Here is a 24,070-nt window from a genome sequence, read left to right on the forward strand (position 1 = left end):
TCTTCTTTTTGCTGACTGTATAGAGCATCTCCATTTTGGCTGCAAAGTATATAATCAATCTGATTTCGGTGTTGACCATCTGGTGATGTCCATGTGTAGAGTCTTCTCTTGTGTTGTCGGAAGAGGGTGTTTGCTATGACCATTGCGTTCTCTTGGCAAAAATCAATGAATAAATTTACACAATTTCTGTACTAGCAAAAGAAGGAAATGTGTTAAAAGTAAATATTATAGACTTTATGCTAAGATGCCTGACCAAAGAAGAGCTTTGCTAATCAGTGGAGAACTGGTTGCTACTGCCCCCTTGCTACTCCTGATTGGATGGATGGTTTAGTGAGGCACTGGGATGGGCCCCCGCCAGGGTCTGCCCAAAGGCCTGGCTGAGCATTAAGACGGTGGATCTTGACTATGTACATAGGTGAACCTGCAGGAGGATCATTAACGCGGTTCTGAGAGCTTGGAGGCCTCTCCAGGCAGCTCTCCAGCCTGCCCCCATGCGGGACGGGAAGAGGGCGGGGAGGCCGCCGGAGGCCGCTGGAGGCCAGTCCTCGCCTTTGCAAGGATCTGGCGCCTGGGCGGCTGGCAGTTGGGCCTTAGTCTTCTGAAAGGGACGACAGTGAGAAGGGGTGGCGTGAAGCGATTGGGTGGGAAGGCAGCTCCTCGCCCTCTCCCCACACGTCTTCCTCTCCTGCCTACACCCAGAACACCCTGAACCCTGTCTGGAGGGCCAAGGCGAGCCCCGCCTTCGCGTCCCGGGAAGTCTTCTCTGGCGTGTCTCTCCTGCCCGACCTCCCTGCCACGTCCCTCGAGGTTATGTTCGAGGGTTCCGTGGGGCCCAGCCCCTCATCTCCAACGCTCCTTCGTCACTGTGGCCAGTTACAACACCTCCACCCCACCCCCACCCCGGAAGTGCCCGACCAGCGCATAGCCTCACGTGTGTCTGGGGCAGAGCCTCAGGGCTAGGCGGAGTGGCTGAGGCTGCTCCCCTGCGGGGATGTCTTGCAGGCCTGCAGCCCAGCGTTTTTCCCAGCCTTCTGCGCCTCGGGCCTCCCCTCCGTCGGTTAGGCAATTTCTCCCCCTCCTCGCCTGTGGCTGGGAGGGTGCCTGAGACGCGGGTGCGGGGAGGGTCCCGGGGTTTGGGAAAGACAAGGGGCGATCAGGGAGCCAGGGGGTTCTGCCTGCTTTCCAGGAGACCTGGGGTTGTCGTCGGCCGGCGGGCGCCCAGCGCCCAGTGATCCCTAGTCAGGGGCCCAAAGCGCGGAAGCCTGCGTGCCCCGGGCGGTCTGTAGGTGGAGCGTGGTGGTCCAAGGCGGGGTGGCGGCTGTGGGGCGCTCCGCCCCTGCTTTGTCTGCCTCGCTGTTACCTAGCCTGTCCTGGGGCGGAGGTTTAAAGGCTCCTGGGGAGGTCGCCTGTCCGCCTTGGGGTCGGGCCCGCGGCTAGTCAGGAGACTGGTCTCTTCTTCCCCAGATTCCGCCGCTCCAAGGGGCTGTGGCGCCCCCTGGCGCCACGGTCACCCAGGCGTAGGCAGGCGGGAGGGGGCTACCGGCAGCGGTTGTCTTGCCCGCAGCCGCTTGTTCCCCTGCTTGGGACCCTCGTCCTGGAGGGAGGAGGGAAACCCCTCCGCCCCCCACACCCCCAGAGCCTGTGCGGTGTCAGAGGCTGCCCCTGCTGGTCCCTGCCTGGTGCCCCATCTGGAACTTTCCAGACCATCAGGTCCGCTGTTTCCCTCCTGGGCATCCTCCTGGGTGAATGTGCCTGGCCAAGGGCTGGTCTCTCTTGGGATGGGAGGGGGGCTGAAGTCAAAACCAAACTGGCAGGACTCTTAGCAGTGGATCAGAGTGTGTCTTGCTGATCAAAGGCCTGCACACCCTGCTACCCCAGTGCTGCTCTTCTGGGGGTGTCCTCTCAGGCCCTCCAGGCCCTCCATCCCGCTAAGTGCAGACATGGGGGCACCTGCCTTTGTGGCAGATGCCTGGGAACGCTGCCCATGAGAAGGAAGATAGGAAGACAGCTTACATAGAGGCCCTGGCTGCGGCCTCCGCGGTCGGCCCCTCCTCGGCAGCTTCCAGGTGCTTCAAGCAGTCTCTGGGCCTGCTCCCCTGGGATGTCCAGCATGGGGAAGATCTTGCAGTCCCCGCGGTGCATGTGGCGCCAATGCGAAGGTGGTCCCCGCCCTGCTATTGGCCTAGTCGCGCTTTCCCCGCCTCCTCTGCGGCCCCCTCCCCACTGTTTTCTTATCTACTAACTGGGGGCTTCCCAGGTTGGAGGAGGGGCATGCTTCCCTGGTAAGGGGAGGAGGCTTCCCTAGTAGGGAGCTGATGACTAAGGGGTAAAGAATCAGCCTGCCATGCAGAAGACCTGGGTTAGATCCTTCCGTCCTTCCACTGGGAAGAGCCTCTGGAGAAGGAAATGGCAACCCACTCCAGTATTGCCTGGGAAATCCATGGACAACAGAGCCTGGCAGGGCTACTTACTGCCCATGGGGTCCCAAAGAGGTCGACATGGCTGAATGACTAAATATGCCATGACATATAAGTGACAAAGTAGGCAAGAGATCAACAAATAATACACGTAAAATGGAAAACCCTTCCTCAATAAACCTCTAGATGGATGCCAAATCACATTAGCTTAAAAAATGAAAATTAGGAGACATAATAAGTGAGAAAGCCACCTTGAAGAAAATTTTACATGATAGTAACTCTTAAAAATAATATACAATCATCCTAAACACTTTAAAATATTTTAGGTAGGTAAGCACATTAGCTAAGGACAAATGCATTTGGAAAGTTTGCCCCAACCTAGTAAATACTGGATATCTAAGAGTCACGGTGATGGATTCATATAGATGGAAGATGCAGAATGACTTTATCTTCTAAATACACATTTAGAGTGTTTAATATTTTGTAATTAGCAAAATTTGTTGAGTGAAACACTAGAAAATATATACTAACACGTTGACCAAATATTCACATGTATTTTTAGGTTTTCTTGAAGGTTTATTTCAGTGTGTGTGTATTTTTTGTCTTACACTTCCATCATCCAAACTGTTCACAACTCTTGTGCAGATTTCTCTTCAGCTCATGCAGGAGATGGATTTCTTCTTTCAGGTCACAGAGACTCCAGAAGAACTTGCTGTTAGGAGAGAGAAAATTCCAGAAAGTTCTGCCTGATACCCTGTCTTCACTCCCTCTCCCTTGCTAAGTAAGCTGGTCTGAGACTTCCAGAGTTCCAATTCTGTCTCTGACAAACAGGGAACATCAATCCACATTGTCCACATTTTTCCAAAAGAAGCAGCATGACTTTTCCCGCTACTATTATTTCAGTGCCCACTAAGCTCCGCTTCCTGTGTCCTTTATGCTTTCCATTTCTGTCCCTGGTATGCCCTCCCTGGAACGGGCTGGACTGTTATGCAGCTACTTTCAGTTCTTTTTGCAGCTTTGATCTTCCTTCAGAAAAATCCCATAATATGGCAGCGGGAGTTTATTAAAAACTATTCATGGTGGTATCGTGTTCCTTCAGTTAGAGCTCAGTCCCAGTGTCTGCATCTCCGTGTAGCATCTGAATGACTCCTGACAAGCTCCTATATTTCATTCAGCCTCAGCAGCCTCAGAGAGGGCCAGGACCTGGCAGTTCTGCATATCAGAGTCCTGATCAGAACACAAGAAGGAAGAAAATATGAAGCAGGAGGCACAGGGCCTGGCATGCAGCAGGCCCTCAGAGTTCCCTGGATTTGTAGATCCAAGTAACTGGGACCCAGGCCTCCTGATTTTAGCTACCTGCTTCTGCATGGGTGGCTCGGTTTCTAAGGGTTCTCTCGGTGTTACACCGGTAGCAAAGTGGGGGTGGGGGGAGGGCAGTAAGAACTGGGAGCTCAGTCTCTTCTGGCCCCTAGGGCTCTCCTCTCTCTCCTTGGAAAAGGAATTTCTTTTGAGGACTCATCTTGCCTTTGTGGCCCTGACAAGGAGATTTGGAGACGATTCTTGGTTTCCTTGATCATTTTTCCTTATTTTTCCAAAACCCCATGACTTCATCCCATAGACTCTCCTCACAAACACTCTTTGAAGACCTGGTCCCTGCCCACAAGCCAAACTGGGTGAGTCAGTCACCATGAGGTCTTGACCTTAGGACCCTATATGGTAGGTGGGATTGTGAGATCCTCCCCACCCTAACACACAGGACACCCAGGGCACTCCCCTTTACACAGATGATGGTGGCACAATGGCTCAGGTTGATTGTATTCCACTCTTCTAAGGATGTGTGTGGAGTGAGCCCTAACACATATGCCGTGATTACATGTGATGAACCTCCCCTCTTGTGGCTAAGGTCATGGCTGATGTAGAATCTTCCCTCTGCTGAAGGGGAAAGGCTCTAATCATGTGATTGCTTGAGTCTTGCAGAACTCCAGGCTCATAACTACTCCTTCAAAATCTCTGCGCTAAAAGACTTGACTAAACTCAAGCATGGCTTCTAGCAGCTTAAGTCTATGTCTTAGAGACAACCCCAGACTGGTCCCCTCTGCCCCACCTTTAATTGTATCCTTGAAAAAGCTCAATGCTAACAATAGGATTTGCTGTTTGTTGCATCTAAAACTTGGTAGCAGACAGATATTCCCCAGTACTCACTCTTAGAGCAGTTAGATATCTTATAGTTACAATCCTTTCTCCTCAATTTGAGATCAAACATTGCCTCAAGGACCTGAGAGTCATCGCTGTGAAGTGCAAAGGTTCAGGGAGATAACCCTCCCTGTTGTTCCCTGTCCCTATGGGAGGTTAAGGGCCTAAGTTCAGTGAACACCTTGTTTCAATTTACACCACTGCTTCCTGTCAGGAATACAAGAGAAGACTGTTTCTCTTCCAGATAAGTGAGAGAGAGAAAGTGTTACTCTTACACTCAGGTGCAGATCTTTGCAACCCCATGCACTGTAGCCTGCCAGGTTCTTCTGTCCATGGATTTCTCCAGGCAAGAATACTGGACTGGGTAGTCATTCCATTCTCGAGGGGATCTTCCTGACCCGGGGATCGAACTCAGGCCTCCCACATTGCAAGTAGATTCTTTACCATCGTGCCACCAGGGAAGCCCCACATAAGTGCTAATTACCAAATCCAAGTAGCTGCATCATAGGAAATAACCCCTTACTCCACCCCCATTCAAACACCCCTCAATGACTTTACCTTAGCATTCACCCATCTGTAAAAATGTCTCCAGCCTTCATTTCAGGGATTCAAGTTCAGTTCACACTGGACAGTTTACAAGTTCAGTTCACAGTGGACTTTCTTCCTATATGTTGTTGTTCAGTTGCTCAGTCGTGTCCAACTCTTTGGAACTAGTTCTTGGCCTTGTTTGTCTTTGATACCTCTCAGGATAAATATTTGGAGAGAGGGGAGTGTCCCTGGGGTGGAGAGTGTGGGAAATCTTGGGATTCATAATTAGATGAGGGAGGGGCAGAGAAACCACGCTTACCTTTGAATCCTCACACGAACCATTCAGGGTCGATTGTGTTACTCTCACTGAAGTTTCTTGATTCATGGCCAAGTGTATTCTGGAATGTTCCAGCCCCAGTTTTTGTATGCAGTGTTCTACTCTGAATTAATTTTGTCACTCATGTTGTTCAAAACTTTTCCATCTAACTGATTTTTTTTTGTCTCTTTTCCTTGTAATTCAGTGAGCTGTTAAAATACCTCGCTGTGACTGTTTTTTTCACCATTTCTTTCTGTCAATTTTTGCTGCATGTATTTTGACTCCTATGATAAGAATGTCATATATTTGAATTGCTTTATTAATATATTCGCATCAAATGAAACCTTTTATAATTATGACATGTTTCTTTTCTACAGTATAGTTTCCTTAAAGTATTTCTCTCATTGATGTGGCTGTAACAATTTGATATCTTTTATTACTTTTGGATATTTCCCAATCATGATCCCTTCAAATACTTATCTATTCTTCTCTTTCTTGAATGACAACGAAACATGTATTAGATTTATTCACCACCTCTCCATTAACTCTCATCTACTCTCTTTTGCTACTTTCTATCCTTCTGTCACTCCAGGTTACATTCTCTACAGTTTCTTTAGACCTATATTTCATTTTTCTAATTCTTCTCTCAAGTACGAAAATTATCTTTGAGCTTTGAACCACAGCACCAAATATTCAGGGTATAATTTATTATGCCTCTCGAGTATTGAAGGGAGGTAAGGGTTAGAGATGTTAAGTGAATGTTCTCAGGTGACCCAGCATGACAAAGGCAGAGCTCAAACTAACATAGATCAGACCCTCAGCCCAAGTCCTTCCCACTCTACTTGCTTTCTCCTGGGCTATGGATCTTCCCAACCTCTCACATCCCAGAAAATACAGTATAGTGAGGTCTTCCAACATTTTTAGAACTGTACAATACTTCATTTTAGCTTTTAAAAGTCAGAGAAAGAGACACAGATGTAAAGAACAGACTTTTGGACTCTGTGGGATAAGGCGAGGGTGGGATGATGTGAGAGGATAGCGTTGAAACATGTATATTATCATATGTGAAATGGATCGCCAGTCCAGGTTGGATGCATGAGACAGGGTTCTCAGGGCTGGTGCACTGGGATGACCCTGAGGGATGGGATGGGAAGGGAGGTGGGAGGGAGGGTCTGGATGGGGAGGGAACACATGTACACCCATGGCTGATTCACCTAAATGTATGGCAAAAACCACCACAATATTGTAAAGTAATTAGCCTCCAATTAAAATAAAGAAAAAAGAAAAAAAATGAAAGTCAGTGATTCTGCTTCATTAGGCATGATATTTTCCTAGGACTTTGTTCCAGCCTTTAGAGCATTGATGTATTGTTCCAAAAACAGATTACAATCATCACGGTATTTCGTTTCCAAGAAGAGCAAACCCCAGCATGTTTACTCAGAGAAGCATGGGAATTGTTTGGAACAGTTTTGATATACATCTTTCATCCTACCAGGAGTGAGATGGACACACAAAAATGAGTGATGTCCACATGGGCCCCCTCAGCATGACTGCAACATGTCAGCAAGCGGAATAGATGGCCAGACATTTAACACTTTCATTCTTTTCCTTCCTCCAACTTGGCAGAGGGCAGAGGTGTTAGAGGAGATTGCAGGACAGGCCTCTTGGGGGACACCGCCCGTCCCTCCCTGCACTCGTCACACCATCCTGCCTGTCCTCCAGAGGATCCCCAGGTAGCCTGAGACAGCTGTGATTCCTCAGAGAAATATCCAACTCGGACAGGCACAGGGGCCATCGGGAGAGAAAGTGGTGATCATAAGGGCGGGCCAAAGACCCTCAGCCCCACAGTGAGCCGGGAACTGTCCCTTTACTCCTTCTGGGGACGACCTACCCCCATGGCTGCTCTGTTTCCCACGGCCAAGTCTGACTGAGCTCACACAGGTGACAAAGCTTCAACCAGCATCCAGTGACCCCCAGTCCAACATGTGCATAGTTGGAGGAACGGTGCCTGGGCTGTTCTGGGGCAGGGGAAGGAAAGGGCTGCCTCAGGCGCACCGCTTCCCCTTTTCCTTGCCTCTCCTCTGACCCCCGCCATGGTAGAGCTTTCTTCTCTTCCCTTCCCTTTCTCTTTCTCCCTTGTCTCTACACCCCTATGTCTCATCGCTCCCCTCCTCCCTCCACTCTCTTCCTGTCTTCATCTTCCTCCCTCCTTCCTGAGCCCCACCACACCCACCTCCCTGCCACAGCCTCCTGGGCCATCCCTGAGGTCTGTCTTGATTTGACAGAGTGCTGGACCCCCAGTGAGGTAGCAAGGCCCTCGCCATCCATCCCCCCACTCCCTCTTCCTCCACACCCTTCACTGGGCACTGGAGGAACGGAGGCAGGGAGGGGTGGAAGGCCTGCAGATTGGATTTGAAGTGCTGGTCCTTGTGGCACAGGAGAAGGGAGTTGGGACAGTGTGGGAGGGAGCTACCCAGGGGAGAAAGGAGAGAGAAGATGGAGAGACTGGGGGTGAGAGGCTTCACAACCCTGAGCTGTCAATCACTTCTTTGTATTTCCGGTTTTGGACTGTGCCATCTGGAATTGTTTCCCAAGTTGTTACCTCTGGAGAGTGCCTACATTCCTCCCTGACACTTACAAACATTGCTGATCTCTGCACCTACCCTTGAGTCTGTTAAGTTGGGGGTAATTATCCCCTATTCCCAGTATGTTGAGAGAGATTTTATTATGAATGGCTGCTGGATTTTGTCAAATACTACTTCTGCATCCATTAATGTAGTCCTGACTATTTTCTTCACAAATTATTTGCTCTGCCCTTCCCTTCCCCCTTCCCTGGGGTCAGCCCTGCCTAGAGGAGAACTGAGCTTATACTCCCTTTCTGAAGCTACAGAAGGGCTGTGAATTGGTGCCTCACATTGACTGGGACGGTATCCAGGGCTGCGCTGGGTGGTTGCTACCACTGAGGCAGCCTGAGTTAGGAATCCACTTTTCCTCGTGTGGAATCAGAGCAGGAATCTGAGGGTAGAGCACATATCACTGTGTGTTGCACCCAAGAATCACACAAAAATGCACATGAATAGGGTCCAGGGTCTTAGAATGTGGTATTCAAAAGGCCCAGGAAATGATAGAGATCACAGTACCCCGAATTAAGAAAATCACTGCTTGAATAATAAAAGACATTCGACAGATGCCAACACTGATGTGAACAATGTTGAAATAATGACAAGAAGTTTGAAGTGACCATCATAAAAGAAACTATCAAGTAGTTACAAATTCTCTTTAAACAAGCGAAAAAATTGAAAATCTCAGCAAAGTGGAAGAGAAAGAAACAAGTAGAAAGTATAGAACACAACAATACTGCACTTCTTACTGAAACCTGGGAGATAGATTTTAGACTTAAAAGTGGGCTTCTTCTAGCTTGCTTTCTATCTTATTATCCACTGAGCAATATTAGATTTGAAATTCAAAAGGAAGATACTATAGAGTGTCATTCACACATTTACTGAAATTGAGAAATGAAGTCAGACTTTTACTTATAAACTATAATGCTATTGATAATTGAAAATATTCAGTGAGAACTAGATTTCCAATCGTTCAGTCATATGCTGAACATTTTTCATAAACTGAGTGAACTACACTTGTAGTACCAAGATTTAGAAAAAGGATATCTAAAACACATTTATCTGGTGTATCTACAATATTCTAGAAATTACATCCTTTGCAAATTAAAAATATGAGAAGCCAGTTTTCAAAATTCTTATAGGGGAAAATAGATACCTTAAAATTCTCCTTTTGAAAAGTTTCTGTTGCTCTTATCTTCACCCATGAGTGGTCCATCTAGAGGAAGACATTAAGTGCATTATCGTTGCAATCTGCCCAGTTACTGTCTGTACAAGTGGCACCTGAATTGGACCTCTCAGTTGTTTTCTGCCCAGGATTCTTTGGGCAGAACCTGACATTAGGCTGGGCTAATGTCTGTTCCTCTGAGCAACAGAGAACAGGATTTTTCATTACCCTTGCCTGAGGTTCTTTAGAAATTTGTCTGGACACTGGAAGCACTTCAACCAACCATTACCCATTAAAAAAGTGATACTGGGTTGGAGAGGAGTTAAATACTTAGACTTTCCTTAAACTACTTATGGGAAACAGTATTGATAGGCATTGTCATTCTTTTGGACTGAAGCAGAATCTAAAGCACAGTGTGCTTTAAGGTAACTTCGTGGAAATTGCAATATATTTTTAAGCAACAGAGACTAGGAAGAAGCCTAGATCTCTTGACGCTCAATTCTGATAGCATACAGTCAATGATCACGATAATAATCCTCCATTTATCATCACTGTCAAGTGTTCTGCTAAGCCCTATATATGCATTATCTAAATGGAAGCCTATCAACAGTCAAGAAGTGACATCAATTGTCATTCTCTTTTTGATGATGGATAATGAAATCTTGGAAGTGTTAACGCGCCAGGCCAAGGTCATGGAGCTTATGGTACCACTCAGTGGTAAAGTCATGAACCCAGGGATCCAGTCTTAAGATATTTAATGCCATTACCCCCATCTAGTGAAAGATGACATTATATGGCAAAAATTAGAACAGTCATGGATGGTTTACTTCTTTAGCAGCAACTAAAAGAGTATAAGAAAGAAGTGTAGACAGAGAACAGGAAAAAGCAAAAAACTAAAGCAAAGTGAAAACAACAACAACAAATCAGAGAAACAAAACATACTCAGAAAAATTATGATCAAATGCTAAGTGTCATGAAGAAAAGTAAGCCTTGGCTGCTAAGGTGAGCAGAGAAGTGAGCTTAGTAAGGATGGTGGTTATAGGAACATCTGTGGGCAGGTTGTTGCAGGAAAATATATAATGGTGTGAGAACATGCTTGGTGAGTTAGAGTTAGGGTCAGAGGCACAAAAAAGAGGCTAGTGTGGCTGGAGAACAATTCCTTGAACAAATCTTGAAGTATACATTATACCAGGCATTAGTATAAGGATATGTTAATGAACAAATAAACAAAGATTCCTGCCCTCCAGGAATTTATATTTTTCCATCAGAAGGAGATGGCCAATTTAGAGAAATAGCATATAAATAAAATGTATTGTATTCTGAAAAGTGGTAAACAATTGGGAAGAGAACAGGAAATAAACAGTGGAATCAGGATTTCAGGGAGAAAGTGAAAGTGAAAGTTGCTCAGTCGTGTCCGACTCTTTGCGACCCCATGGACTATACAGTCCATGGAATTCTACAGGCCAGAATGCTGAAGTGGGTAGCCTTTCCCTTCTCCAGGGGATCTTCCTAACCCGGAGATCAAACGCAGGTCTCCCACACTGATGGGTGGATTTTTTACCAGCTGAGCTACAAGGACAGCCCAAGAACACTGGAGTGGGTAGCCTATCCCTTCTCAGTGGATCTTCCCAACCCAGGAATCGAACCGAGGTCTCCCACATTGCACACTGAGAAGGTTGGACACAAATACCCTGAATGCCTCTTGTTCTTAAAGGGGTCGCAGTTTTCTTCTTCCCCAGAGAAGGGCATGGCCTCACACTCCAGGATTCTTGCCTGGAGAAGCCCCTGGACAGAGGGACCTGGTGCGCTACAGTTCATGGGGTCACAAAGAGTCAGACAAGACTGAAGCGACTTAGCATGCATGCAGTTTTCTCCTTTATGCTGCTTTTGTCAAATGTCAATGTCATTGCTATGCTGGCTTAACTGCACAGAGGCCAGAATACATATTCCCTATCTGGTGTGGACTCAACTCCTTATTTACCATAGGAGAGCCATGTGGACACTAAAGTCTGATGGCTTTTTTCATCAAGTGCTAAGTCGCCCGTCAGGATCCTCATCCATGGGATTCTCCAGGCAAGTATACTGGAGTGAAAAAAAAAAAAGAATACTGAAGTGGGTTGCCGTGACCTCCTCCAGGGGATCGTCCCGACCCAGGATCGAACCTGACTCTGGCATCTCCTGCACTGGAAGGCGGACTCTTTATCACTAGCGCCACCTGAAAAGCCTCTTTTTCATCAAGGGGCCAATCGTTTTTAAGTTCAGTCTCTGTTGCAAAGCTCATCGATGTGGACATCAGTTCTCTGGGTTTGAGTCCTGGCCTGGCAGAAATCCTGGCCAGGTGGTATCTAGGCCACATGGAGAGACCTTGTGCCCAGCTTTCCAACCATGGTTTCTAGAGGTGCAGAGCTGGCATCTGAGAGGAACCCTCTCACCCATAACCCTCTCTGCCCTCACTCCCCGTGGGCAGGTCTGTATTTTGGCCCCGCCTCCCGGGACCGAACTGACTGAGTGAGTGCGTGGCATGTGACCGGAACTACACCAATCACGTGCCCTTCTGCGGCTTGCTGGCGGTGAGCTGAGGAGAGGGAGGAACGCGCTGCCGCTGCTGGGGTCTTGGACGTCTCAACTATTTTCCGACTCTTCTTCCAGTCAGGTACATCTCAAAAGTATTCTTTCTATAAACTACGTCTCTACCGATATAAATGAAATTACCTAGGACCAAAGTTTGGGGATTAATAAGAAAGGCGATCGATTAAATTGCTCGCCGGCCAACTCTCCTGTCCACCCTCTGTACAACCCTCTTTCCTTACCTGTGATTAGCTTCAATTTTGTGACTAATCATTTCTTGCTCTCTTTAAAATCCCTCGATCAAAAATATAAAATAAAATAAAATGCCTCGATCGTGTTGCGCTCCTTTAAAAATCGTATTTGTTTGCATCTAATTATTTTTGTGGTTCTTATTGATATGCCAGACTTTAAATTCAGACTCAGGGCTACACAGAAACACATACTGTAGGAGTATGATTCTTTCCCCACACCTTCTACAGCCTTCCCATTCCCCATGTCTTTTCCACAGTCTCCCTGTAGATAACCAATCTGGTTATCTGGTTGAATCTTCCCTGTATTTCCTCTACGCAAATGAATAAATGCATACGGGTTTTCCTATGTTCCATTGTTTATTAAATGAAAGATAGCATTTTCTAAAGCTTCTTTGCACTTTTCCTTTTGCAATAAACAGCATTCCATTAAAAAAAAAACTCCTTATTCTGTACTCCTTCATTCTTTTTTACAGCTACATTGGATTACACTGGCTTCTATAGGGGCATTTCAGTTGTTTTCAACATTTCGTATTAATTAATACGAACAATGGTGCAGTGAATAACCCTGGGTACACGTGTTTTTGTGTTGGTAGAAATATCTCTTCAAGTTTTATTCCCAGCAGTAGGATTGTTGGGCCAAATGTTAAATGCATCTGTAGTTATGTTAGGTATTTCCAAATTTCTCTCCAGAAGAGTTGTACCGCTGGCCACTGGGATTCTTTCCTCACTGCCTCACTATCAGAATGTGTTTCCCTATCTTTGTGACCTTTATTGTCATGGTAGGTGAGAAATGATATCTCCGTGTTGTTTCAGTATGGTGATGGTTTACTTTCTCAGTTTTGTCTGACTCTTGTGACCCCATGGACTGTAGCCTGCCAGGCTCCTCTGTCCATGGGATTCTCCAGGCAGGAAGACTGGAGTGAGTTGCCATTACCTTCTCCAGGGGATCTGCCCCACCCAGGGATTGAACCCGAGTCTCTTGCATCTTGTGCATACTGGGTGAATTCTTTACCACTGGGCCACCAGGGAAGCCCTTGTTTTAGTATGTATCTGTCTAATTATGAGGAAGTTTGACACATTATATATATACTGTGAATTCTCTATTCATAGCTTTTCCCATTTTCCTGAGGAAATATTAGCCCTTTGTCCTGCAGTACTTGACTTCTGTGTGTATACTTGGACTATTATTCATTTGTCCGTGGGGCATCCTGCAAATACTTTATCCCAGTTTCTCCAATGCCTTTCAATTTAGCTCAGCTGCTGAAGAATCCGCCTGCAAGCCAGGAAACTCCGGTTCAATTCCTGGGTCGGGAAGATCCTCTGGAGCACAGATAGGCTACCCACTCCAGTATTCTTGGATTTCCCTGCTGGCTCAGCTGGTAAAGAGTCTGCCTGCAAAGCAGGAGACCTGGGATCGATCCCTGGGTTGGGTGGATCTCCTGGAGAAGGGAATGGCTACCCACTCCAGTGTTCTGGCCTGGAGAATTCCATGGAGGTCCATGGAGTCACAAAGAGTCATAGTCCCAAAGAGTCATACATGGCTGAGCCACTTTCACTTTCACTTGCCATACATTAAAAAAATCTTTTCTCGTCACATAGAATGTTCTTTTCTTTAATCACCTCTGGAAGTTTCAGTCAGAGTTAGAAAGCCTTTCCCAATGCTGATATTGAAGAAGAATTCGGCCCTATTATCTTCAAGATTTTGTTATGGTTTCATTTTTTTGTTTAGATGCCTAAACCCATTTACAGTTTATTTTTGTGGATGGTAGATCATAGATCTACACTAATTTTTTTTAATGTTGTTCCAGCATCATTTATTGAATGTTCATCTTTGCCTCAGTGATTTTACATGCCTTTGGATCACATAGAAAAATCCCAAAATATAACTGGTGTTATTCTGAGTTTTTTATTCGATGCCACTGGCCTATTAGTCTATTCCTGTACTGGTACCCCACTGGTATAAATTTGGGGCTTTATAGTGTGCTTTTATGTCTGATATGATTACTATTCACTCATAGGTTTTCCTTTTTACTTACATCCTGGCTATTCTTGCATGTTTTTTAAAAAATATGAACTAAATTATCCATTGGTCTAACTCATAAAAATGTTCGCTGATATTTTCGAGATTATATTCAATGTATACATAACTTTAGAGGGAATGAATATCTTTTTAATACTGAGTTATTCTATCTAAGGTCATTGAAAATCTTTCTACTTATTCAAGTTTCCTTCTATGTTGTTCGAAAGTGTTTACAAATTATCCTTGTATAGATGCTCTCGTTAAGTTGATTTCTATACATTCACTCTTTGTTATCGCTATTGTATATGGGATTTTCTCTCCTAAAGTGTCCTCCAGCTCTGTGTGTGTGTGTGTGTGTGTGTGTGTGTGTGTGTGTGTGTGTGTGTGTGTAGAAACAAAGACTAATAATTTTTGTAGGTAACTTTATATCCTACTACCTTGCTGAATTCTCTTTATTTTAGTTAATTTGTCATGGTTTCTATAAGACTGTTCAGGTGTGCTATGATATCACCTGCACGTAGAGGTGGCTTTACCTCTCCTTTTCCATTCTTAAAAATCTTTTTGGTTTCTCTAGTCAACTGACTAGTGCTTGCTGTTGAAGACTGAATGGGAGTGATGTATTAGGCATACACTGGTTATTCCTGACCTTATTGGAAAACCTCCAGTATAAAGTACTTATATAAATAAAGTACTTGCATGAGGAACTTCTTACATAGCATTTATCATGTCATAATGCATCCCTGATTCCTATTTCTTGAGTTTTCTCTTTTTTAACACTAATGCCTATTGAAGTTTCCCAAAGATTGGTTTGGCATCTATGGTGATAGTCATATGATTATTGTTGTTCAGTTGCTGTGTCATGTCTGACTCTTTGCAACTGAGGCTCCTCTGTCCTCCCCTATATCCCAGAGTTTGCTCAGATTCATGTGTATTGAGTCAGTGATGCTATCTAACCATCTCATTCTCTGCTGCCCCCTACTTTTTTGCCTTCCATCTTTCTCAACATCAGGGTCTTTGTCGTTAAATATGTTACCGTGGTGAATGATATCAGTGAAGTTCCTAATATAGAGCCAGCCTTGTATTAATGGAATAAATCCCACTTTGTCACAGTATATTACTTTCTAAATGTATTGTTGGCCGTTTGCTAATATTCTATTTATAGTTTTGGTATCTATGTGTATGTGTTAGTATCCTACTTGCTTCCTAAAAGAAGTTAAGGAAGTGTTCTTCCTTTCAAATGTTCTTACACAAGTCATAAAGCTTTGGTACTATTTGATCTTTGATGGTTTACAAGAATTCACTGATAAATACATCTGAGCAAAGTGCTTCGTGACGGTAGTTCTTGTAATAACTTTATCCATTTCTTCTGTGAAAATTGGCTGATTTAAACTTTCTAACACTAGAGTCAGACTTTTGGTAGTCTGTATTTATCTAGGAAGTTACCTATTTCATGTGGATTTTCAAGTTGATATGAGTATAGGTTGACAAAGTAATCCCTCAGTTTTTAAGTTTCAATGATTATTTCATCCTTTTCACCTATTACTTTGTCTGTCTCTGTGATCTTGCTTCCTTCTTCAAGCCAGCTTATGGCTTGTCTGCTTTGAAAAACAGGATTTCAATTTGTTATTCTATTTTGTGTCTCATTCATTTCTGCTTTTATCTTTTGTTTTATTTAGTTGTTCTTTTATTCCTAGGTTTTCTTTTCAGTTTTCTGAGGCCATACTTTTAATTCATTTATCTTCATTCTTTTATTTTTACCCATAAGTGTGTTTATGGCTGTGAACTTGCCTCAGATCACTGCTATAAATGTCTCCCATAGATTCTGATGTGTAGTTTTTCATAGTCGTTCTTTATAACTTGACTTTGTATTTCTTGAACTCAGCACTTTTTAAAGAAGAGTTAAAATTTTTTCAGATGGAAAAGCCTTTCTGTTTCAATTTTTGTTATCAACTATTGTTGCATTGGGATTAGATAAGATTGCTTGTAATATTTCTACTTTATAGAAATTAATGGTATCATCTCTGTGAGATCATTACAATCCATCACTGACAAGTGTATATTCTCTAGTCTTTTTTGTTGTTGGTGTAAATTTATTTATTTTAATTGGAGGCTAATTAGTTTACAATATTGTGTGCCTATTGCCATACATCAACAGGAATCAGCCATCGGTCTACATAGTCCCCAAGTCCTGAACCCCGCTCCCAGTTCCCATCCCACCCTATCCCTCTGGGATGTCCCAGAGCACTGGCTTTGAGTGCCCTGCTTCATGCATCGAACTTGCACTGGTCATCCGTTTCACATATGGTAATATACATGTTTCAGTGCTATTCTCTCAAATCATCCCACCCTCGCCTTCTCCCACATAGTCCAAATGTCTGTTCTTTACATAAATCCCTCTCAGCTGTCTTGCATATAGGGTTGTCGTTACCATCTTTCTAAATTCCATATATATGCGTCTATACACTGTATTGATGTTTCTCTGTCTGACTCACTTCACTCTATGTAATAGGCTCCAGTTTCATCCATCTCATTGGAACTGACTCAAATGTGTTCTTTTTTATAGCTGAGTAATAGTCCATTGTGTACACGTACTAACACTTCCTTATCCATTCGTCTGCCAGTGGACATCTAGGTTGTTTCTGTGTCCTAGCTGTTGTAAACACTGCTGCAATGAACACTAGGGTACATGTACATGTGTCTCTTTCAGTTCTGTTTTCCTTGGTCTGCATGCCCAGCAGTGGGATTGCTCGGTCATATGGCAGTTCTATATCCAGTTTTTTAAGGAATCTCCACACTGTTCTCCATAGTGTCTGTACTAGTTTGCCTCGCTACCACAGTGTAGGGGGATTCCCTTTTCTCCACAGCCTCTCCAGCATTTATTGTTTGTAGACATTTGGATAGCAGCCATTCTCACCAGCGTAAGATGGTACCTCATTGTGGTTTTGCTTTGCATTTCTCTGATGAGTGATGTTGAGCTTTTCGTGTATTTGGTAGCTATCTGTATGCCTTCCATGGAGAAATGTCTATTTAGCTCTTCGGCCCACTTTTTGATTGGGTCTTTTATATTTCTGGTACTGAGCTGCATGAGCTGCTTGTGTATTTTGGAGACTAATTCTTTGTCAGTTGCTTCATTTCCTGTGATGTTTTCCCATTCTGAAGGCTGCCTTTTCACCTTGCTTTAGTTTCCTTTTTGTGCAAAAGCTTCTAAGTTTCATTAGGCCCCATTTGTTCACTTTTGTTTTTATTCCCATTACTCTGGGAGGTGTGTCCTAGAGGATCTTGCTGTGATTTACATCAGAGCATGCTCTGCCTATGTTTTCCTCTAAGAGTTTTATAGTTTCTTGCCTTACATTTAGATCTTTAATCTATTTTGAGTTTATTTTTGTGTATGGTGTTAGAAAGTGTTCTGGTTTCATTCTTTTACAGGTGGTTGACCATTTTCCACAGCAGCACTTGTTAAAGAGATGGTATTTTCTCCATTGTATATTTTTGCCTCCTTTGTCAAAGATAAGGTGTCCATAGGTGCACAGGTTTATTTCTGGGCTTTCTGTTTGGTTCCACTGATCTATATTTCTGTCTTTGTGCCAGTCCCATACTGTCTTGATGACTTTCTCTTTGGAGTATAGTCTGAAGTCAGGAAGGTTGTTTCCTCCACTTCCATTCTTTTCCAGGATTGCTTTGACTATTCGAGGTTTTTTCTGTTTCCATACATTTTGTGAAATTATTTGTCCTAGTTCTGTGAAAACCATTGGTAGCTTGATAGGGTTTGCATTCAATCTATAGATTGCCTTGGATAGTATACTCATTTTCACTATATTGATTCTTCCAATCCACGAACATGGTATATTTCTCCATCTATTTGTGTCATGTTTGATTTCCTTCATCAGTGTTTTAGCATTTTCTATATATAGGTCTTTTGTTTCTCTAGGAAAATTTATTCCTAATATTGTATAATTTTTGTTGCGATGGTGAATGGGATTGTCTCCTTAATTTCTCTATTTCTTCATTGTAATTCTTTAGGAATGCAAGGGATTTCTGTGTATGAATTTTATATCCTGCAACTTTACTATATCCACGGATTAGCTCTACTAATTTTCTGGTGGTTATTTAGGGTTTTCTATGTGGAGGATCATGTCATCAGCAAACAGTGAGAGTTTTACCTCTTCTTTTCCGATCTGGATTTCTTTTATTTCTTTTTATTCTCTGATTTCTGTGGCTAAGCCTTCCAAAATTATGTTGAATCGTAGTGGTGAGAGTGCGCACCCTTGTCTTGTTCCTGACTTTAGGGGAAATGCTTTCAATTTTTCCCCACTGGGGATAATGTTTGCTGTGGGTTTGTTGTATATGAGTTTTATTATGTTGAGATATGTTCCTTCTATGCCTACTTTCTGGAGAATTTTTCTATCATAAACACATGTTGAATTTTGTCAAAGACTTTCTCTGCATCTATTATTTCCACCATTCTATTTCCTACCTCAGTTCTCTTCTCTTCCGCCTCAGTCATTCTACCATTGTTTTCCTTCAGAGTGCTTTTAGTTGCAGTTATGGCATTGTTCACGATTGATTGATGCTTCTGTTTTTCTTGCAGGTCCTTTTTAAGCATTTCTTGCCTCTTTTCAATCCTTGACTCTAGATCTATTTATCTGTAGCTCCATTTTGTTTTCAAGATTTTGGATCATCTTTACTATGATTATTCTGAATTCTTTTTCAGGTATACTCCCTATATCCTCCTCTTTTGTATGGTTTCGTGGGTTTTTGTCATGTTCCATCACCTGCTGAATATTTCTCTACCTTTTCATTTTGTTTAGATTGCTGTGTTTCAGGTGCCTTTTCTTCAAGATGGAAGTTCATGGTTCCTTATAATTTTGGAGTCTGCTCCCTGTGGGTGGGGATGGACCAGTGACTTGTCAAGGTCTCCTGGTTTGGGGAGCTTGTGTCTGTGTTCTGGTGGGCATAGCTGGATCTCTTCTCTCTGGAGTGCAGTGAAGTGTCCAGGAGTGAGTTTTGGCGTGTTTGTGGCTTTGGCATGGCTTTAGGTAGCCCCTCTTTAATGTTCAGGGTCTGTTCCTGTTTTGCTGGAGAATTAGCATGGTGTGTCTTTCACTGGAACTTGTTGTCTTTTGGGTGGATCTTGGTTTCAGTGCAGATATGGAGACTTTTGGGTGAGCTCTTATCTATTAATGTTCCCTGGAGTCCAGAATTCTCAAATGTTCTAACGTTCTGGAGTGAAACGTCCTGCATGTGGCTTTTGGTCCTACACTTACAGTTGCCTCAAGACCTCTTCATCTATACATCACAGAAGATGAAACCCCTAGGTTAATGGTGCAACAATTCTCCACACCTGGGAACACCCAGAGAGATTCACAGTGTTATGTAGAGAAGAGAAGAGGGAGGAAAGAGAAATAGGGGACCAGGAGGAGAAAAGCGGGTGTCAAAAGTGGTGAGAGCAATCCAGCCAGTAATGAAATCCCTAAGTGCTCTCCACAGCTCAGAACACCCAGAGAGATTCACAGACTTATGTAGAGAAGAGAAGAGGGAGGAAGGAGATAGAGGTAGCCTGGAGGAGAAAAGGGAGAGTGAAAAGGGGGGAGAGCAACTAAGCCAGTAATCAAATCCCTAAGTGAAAATGGATACTAAACAATTGATTCTTAAACGTACAAAATTGATAGCAAATATCAGATATCAAATTTTAAAAACCTAGGACAGAAGTTAGACTCTTAAAACTACAATATAAAAAATAAATGCAAATTCAATCACAAAAATGAAAAACATAATTAGGCTATTTGTTTAAAAAAGTGTTTTTAAAGGTAATTGTAGGCTATAAAATGAAAGTTCAAAGAATAAAAAAGATTTGAAATTTTTAAAAAAGTTAAAATGTGATAATAGTGAAATTATAACTAGGAATTTCTCTGGAGCTACCATGGGCAGTGTGGCGTCACTTCAGTGTCAGCTGATCCCTTGTTTCAGCTTGTACTTGTTTCCAAGGTCTATTCACAGTCTCAGCATTAACTGCAGTGTTTTAATCTGGTGCACCTGTCACTTCCAGAGCAGTTCCCCCTTCTTTCTTTATTTTGGCATCCTCTGTTTGCAGATCTCTTCAGTGTCTAATTTCTACCCTGACAAGAGGGGGTGAATGTGGCCACTGATTTAGGCTCACTTGTTCATTTGTGTTGTGGGGAGAGAGGGACACTGCAAACATATATCACTGGCACGTGTGGGAAGTGATCACAGTGGATGGACCACAGTGGTTTGGCCCCAGCCCAAGGTGGCGTGTACTTTCTGGGTCCACACTGCTCAGGCTCCAGAGTGCTCTGCAAGGGCACTGTCCCAAGTGTGCCCTGCATTTCGTGCACTTCCCACTGAGGTTCTTGTGTGCTGCACATGTGCACAGACCCAGATGGGCTGTGCGTTTTGTGCCCTTCCCAGGTCCAAGCAGCTCAGGCGACCAGGTGCTTGGCTAGTGCACTGTCCCAGGTGGGTCATGCGTCTTATGCACCTCCCTGGTTACAGCCACTTGATTGCCCTGGTGTGCTGCAAGAGCACAGCCCCAGGTGTGCCACGTGTCTCCTCTCAGGAGCTGTTCTCAGGCTGTGACATACCTGGCAGGTGTGAACCATCCAGGATCCCTGGAATACATGGTTAGCTACTGGGAGCCTGCTCACTGTTTGGTGGAAGATGTGGTCTCTGGGGCCGAGACTGCAGCAGCTCCTTGCCTTCTGGCCCTGGGTGTCACAAACCTACCTCTCTGTCTCCGGGTATAGAGGGCCCTATACGGCAGCCGGCTTCCTCTCCTATAATATTTACACAATCATTTCTTCTGTGAGTGTTTCAGGGGTCACTGTGCGGCATTAGAACCTTTCATGGGAAAGGATTATTATTTTTTTTTTTGTCTCCCCGGCGATCCCATGGTTTGGGTTGCTATCTCACATTAGGTCCCTCAGATTGTCCTCAGGGCATTCAGGCCCAGTTCTTTCCCTAAGGACCGATGATGCAGCCCGCGCCTCCCTGCCCAGGCCCTCTTGCTGGTGGCGGATGCAAGCATCTGTGAACTTCTCCATCTCCCCGTGTTGTTGCGGTTAGGCACGGGTATCCTATGTTTTCTTTATCTCTCCAGGTTGCTGCCCTCTGAGATTCAAAAACTCCCCACAGACATGCCTGTCAGAGGGTTTCCTACTGTGTGGAAAATTCTACTTCTTCACCACTCCGTCCCCAGGACAGTTCTCTGTCCCTAAATCTTTAGTCTCTCTTTTCTTCTTTTGTATGTTGTGCTACCTCCTCTCGAAGAGATTGCGTTGCCTTTCTGGGTGCCTTGTGTCCTCCACCAGTGCTCAGAAGTTTCTTTGTGGGAGTTGCTCAACATTCAAATGATCTTTTGATGAATTTGTGGGGGAGAGGCTGGTTTCCCCTTTCTATTCCTCTGCCACCTCGGGACCACCCTTTTCTCTAGTCTCATACAATCTGATCAGCCTTAGACTGAGTTTGATGTATTAAATCTTCTATTGTTATTGTTTTCTCTTACTACTGTTATTTTATCCACATATGCGTCCCTATTTACTTTTTCTTTTTAATTAGTTTATTTATCTACTTTTTAACTTTACAATATTGTATTTGTATTGCTATATATTGACATGAATCCACCATGGGTGTACATGTTTTCCCCCTCCAGAAGCCCCCTCCCACCTCCCTCCCCATCCCATCCTTCCGGGTCATGCTGGAGCACCAGTCCCAAGCGCCCTATATCATGCAGTGAACCTGGACTGGCGATTCGCCCCACACATGATAATTTACATGCTTCAATGCCATTCTCCCATATCATCCTGCCCTTGCCCTCGCCCATGGAGTCCATCATACTGTTCTATTTATCTGTGTCTCTTTTGATGTTTTCGCATACAGGGTTATCTTTACCGATTAACTATACCATATATATGTATTAGTATACTGTATTGGTGGTTTTCTTTCTGGCTTTCTTCACCCTGCTTAATAGGCTCCAGTTTCATCCACCTCATTGAAGGAGTTTGCAGTACTCCTGATGCATAAATATTCCTGCAGATTATATCTTCACTCTGAGTTTATGGTTTTATGATTAAGACATGTTCATGTTTTATGATTAAGATATATTTCAGTCAGTTCAGTCAATCGGTCGTGTCCGACTCTTTGCGACCTCATGAATCACAGCACTCCAGGCTTTCCTGTCCATCACCAACACCCGGAGTCCACCCAAACCCATGTCCATTGAGTCGGTGATGCCATCCAACCATCACATCCTCTGTTGTCCCCTTCTCCTCCTGCCCTCATCTTTCCCAGCATCAGGATCTTTTCAAATGAGTCAGCTCTTCACATCAGATGGCCAAATATTGGAGTCTCAGCTTCAGCATCAGTCCTTCCAATGAATATTCAGGGCTGATTTCCCTTAGGATGGACTGGTTGGATCTCCTGGCAGTCCAAGGGACTCTCAAGAGTCTTCTCCAACACCACAGTTCAAAAGCATCAATTCTTCTGCGCTCAGCTTTCTTTATACTCCAACTCTCACATCCATACATGGCCACTAGAAAAACCGTAGCGTTGACCAGACGGGCCTTTGTTGACAAAGTAAGCTCTCTGCTTTTCAATATGCTGTCTAGGTTGGTCGTAACTTGCCTTCCAAGGAGCAAGGGTCTTTTAATTTCATGGCTGCAGTCACCATCTGCAGTGATTTTGGAGCCCAGAAAAATAAAGTCTGACAGTGTTTCCACTGTTTCCCCATCTATTTGCCATGAAGTGATGGGACCAGATGCCATGGTCTTAGTTTTCTGAATGTTGAGCTTTAAGCCAGCTTTTTCACTCTGATCATTCACTTTCATCAAGGGGCTCTAGTGCTTCTTCACCTTCTGCCATAAGGGTGGTATCATCTGCATATCTGAGGTTATTGATATTTCTGCTGGCAATGTGGATTCCAGCTTGTGCTTTCTCCAGCCCAGCGTTTCTCTGATGTACTCTGCATATAAGTTAAAGAAGCAGGGTGACAATATACAGCCTTGAGGTACTCCTTTCCTATTTGGAACCAGTCTGTTGTTCCATGTCCAGTTCTAACTGTTGCTTCTTGACCTGCATACAGGTTTCTTAAGAGGCAGGTCAGGTGGTCTGGTATTCCCTTCTCTTTGAGAATTTCCCACAGTTTATTGCGATCCACACAGTCAAAGGCTTTGGCATAATCAATAAAGCAGAAATAGATGTTTTTCTGGAACTCTCTTGCTTTTTCGATGATCCAGCGGATGTTCGCAATTTGATATCTGCTTCCTCTGCCTTTTCTAAAACCAGCTTGAACATCTGGAAGTTGACGGTTCACGTATTGCCGAAGCCTGGCTTGGAGATTTTTGAGCATTACTTTACTAGCATGTGAGATGAGTGCAGTTGTGCGGTAGCATGAGCATTCTTTGGCACTGGCTTACTTTGGGAATGCATGAAAACTGACCTTATCCAGTCCCATGGCCACTGATGAGTTTTCCAAATTTGCTGGCATATTGAGTGCAGCACTTTGACAGCATCATCTTACAGGATTTGAAATAGCTCAACTGGAATTCCATCGCCTCCACTAGCTTTGTTCATAGTGATGATTCCTAAGGCTCACTTGACTTCACATTCCAGGATGTCTGGCTCTAGGAGAGTGATCACACCATCATGATTATCTGGGTCATGAAGACCTTTTCTGTACACTTCTTCTGTGTATTCTTGCCACCTCCTCTTAATATTTTCTGCTTCTGTTTGGTCCATACCATTCTGTCCTTTATTGAGACCATCTTTGCCTGAAGTTCTCCTTTGGTATCTCAAATCATCATAGTTAATGCATTGTTAAAACTCATCCTGAAGCACCTATTTCCTTAACACTTTACTCTCTAATCCATGCATTTTTTCCTCCAGTATCAGCTAACACTCCCCGATTTCATTATGATAAAAAGGTTGTTCTATTTTCTTATACTCTTCCCCTTTCTCTCATTTTTACTTGCACATGTTC

General features: G+C 44.0%; 1 protein-coding gene across 4 annotated transcripts in view; it reads left to right on the plus strand.

Annotated features, from left to right (window-relative positions):
• Positions 1 to 24,070, plus strand: part of LOC145536936 (melanoma antigen preferentially expressed in tumors-like) — a 33,538-nt gene that overhangs the window by 3,918 nt on the left and 5,550 nt on the right. For 2 of the 4 annotated variants that reach the window (XM_081567249.1, XM_081567252.1), the window contains exon 1: positions 10,657 to 11,893. The exons of the other annotated variants lie outside the window; for them this stretch is intronic. The gene's annotated coding sequence lies outside the window, so the exon portion shown is untranslated. Of the gene's footprint in view, positions 1 to 10,656; positions 11,894 to 24,070 lie in introns of those variants that run through there. 4 annotated transcript variants of the gene reach the window in all.

This window comes from Giraffa tippelskirchi, chromosome X (genome assembly GCF_054371585.1).
Source record: "Giraffa tippelskirchi isolate mGirTip1 chromosome X, T2T-mGirTip1v1.2.pri, whole genome shotgun sequence".
In the NCBI taxonomy this organism is placed as follows: domain Eukaryota; kingdom Metazoa; phylum Chordata; class Mammalia; order Artiodactyla; family Giraffidae; genus Giraffa; species Giraffa tippelskirchi.